We start from the raw sequence: 2,279 nt of genomic DNA, 5'->3' as shown, positions 1-2,279 counted from the left end.
GGCCTGACAGGAGTCAATCTCAGGATCAGTATGTTTCCTGGAAAGTGCATCTACCACTGAATTCTCTGAGCCTTTCTTGTATTCAATCAGGAAGTCAAATTCCAGCAATTTAAGCATAAGCTTGTGTTAACTGCCTTCAAGGAGCCTCTGGCTAGAGAGGTATTTTAAGCTTTTTTGGTCAGTCCTGATGACAAGCTTGTTACCCAGTAAGTAGTGTCTCCATTTCCTTAGCGCCTCCAAAATTGCTAAGGCTTCCTTTTCATAAATGGATAGGGCTGCTACCTTCACACCAATAGCTTTGCTGAAGAAAGCAATGGGTTGTCCCTTCTACATGAGTACTGCTCCCAGGCCTGTACCAGAAGCATCAGTTTCTAGTTGGAATGGCAGGGAAAAATTTGGTAGTATCAAGACAGGTGGTGTGGACATCACTTTTTTGAGTTGTGAGAAGGCTAGTTGCTGAGATTCTGTCCACAGAAAGGAATCCTTTTTCAGTGCTTCATGGAGAGGCTTGCAGATGGAGGCATAACCTTTGACAAATCTTCTGTAGTAACCAGTGAGACCAAGAAACTGCCTCAATTGCTTGATGTTTTGTGGAGGATTCCTATTGGTAATTTCTGAGATCTTGGAGGGGTCAGTAGCTACCCCCTGCCCATTGATAACATGTCCCAAATAATCAACAGAGTCAACTGCAAAACTGCACTTTGAAAGCTTGGCCTTCAGTTGGTGTAATCTCAGAATCTGTAACACTTGTTGCAAGTGAGTTCTGTGTCAGCTGGGTTTTTGCTGTATATTAGAATATCGTCAAAGAACACCAATACAAATTTTCTGAGGTGTACAGAGAAAATATTGTTCATCAGTTGCTAAAATGTAGCAGGGGCATTTGTAAGACCAAAAGGCATAACCAAGTACTCATAATGACCCATGTGTGTTGAGAATGCAGTTTTTGCAATGTCATTTTCCTGCATTCGAATTTGGTGATAACCAGAACGAATATCTAGCTTGGAGAATATTGTTGCACCCTGCAATTCATCCAGTAACTCTTCAATCACAGGAATTGGGTATTTATTTTTTATAGTGAGTGTGTTGAGTTGTCTGTAGTCAACACAAAGGCGACAAGTCTTGTCCTTTTTCCTTACTAAGATAGCTGGGGAGGAATATGGACTGATGCTTGGTCTGATTTCAGAGTTTTTCAGCATGTTTTTCACCAGTTCCTCAACAATGTTTTTCTGCTTGTGTGGCATTCTGTATGGTCTGACATTAGGAGGGGTGGATTCTTCCTTAATGGGAATGGAGTGATCACAAGATCTATGTGGAGGTAGTCCAGGGAGTTCAGCAAATAAGTCCTTGTACTTGTCCAGAATATCTGCTACTTGGGCTGGTATAACTGTAGGAGGTTGTGTATTATTGACCTCCTGTTTGCCAGGTGCTGGCATTCTAATGAGATAGCTTGGGCCCCATTGTTCAATAATTTGCAACATGCTTTGGCTGAGATTGTTTTCTTGCTCAAGGGAGCAGCTCTATCCTTGAGGTTGCACCATTTTCCATCTACAGTGATAGCTATTCTTCTTTTTTCCCAATGAAAGTAATTGGGGTTATGACTTGCTAACCAGTTTGCTCCCAATACCATATCATAACCTTTGAGAGGCAAGATCTTGAAATCATAGGTAAATGGCACTTTGTTAATCATGAAGTTACAGCCAGGAATGTGTCCATCTGAGATCAATTCACCTCCTCCTGCTACTATCATTATATGGGCATTTGTGTGTTGGATCTTCATGTTAGCCTTCTTTGAAAAATCAGTATCCAAGAATGTGTTGGTACTGCCAGTATCAATGAGAGCTACTGCTTGCTATCCTCCAATGGTGACAGTTACTGACAAGGTATTAGTATCAGGAATTCCATGTATTGCTTCAGCAGACACTTGCATAAGTTTGTCTACCGGCTGTGGTGGGGTGGGATCTGGCTCACTATCTTCTGTAGGTACTTGTATGGGCTCCAAGTGTGTACACTCAGCATCATGATAAGTATCAGTTGGTGACAGTACTTCATCCTCTTCACTGTGTCCTTGGAGCTGTATTGCATGGACAATACTCTTCATGTTGTTGCACTTGTGGCCATAATTCCACTGCTCAGGGCAATACCAGCACTTCCCTCTATCCTTAGTCTTATCCAGAATTTGTTTTGGTTTGTTGTCTCTCTGGATAGCTGCAGGTCTGGGTACTGCATTTGTTTGTATTCTTAGATTGTGCTGAGGAGCAGATATTTTCTTGGTAGTGGCC

This window comes from Lolium perenne, chromosome 1 (genome assembly GCF_019359855.2).
Source record: "Lolium perenne isolate Kyuss_39 chromosome 1, Kyuss_2.0, whole genome shotgun sequence".
Lineage (NCBI taxonomy): Eukaryota > Viridiplantae > Streptophyta > Magnoliopsida > Poales > Poaceae > Lolium > Lolium perenne.
Note: the sequence above shows the minus strand (reverse complement) of the source record.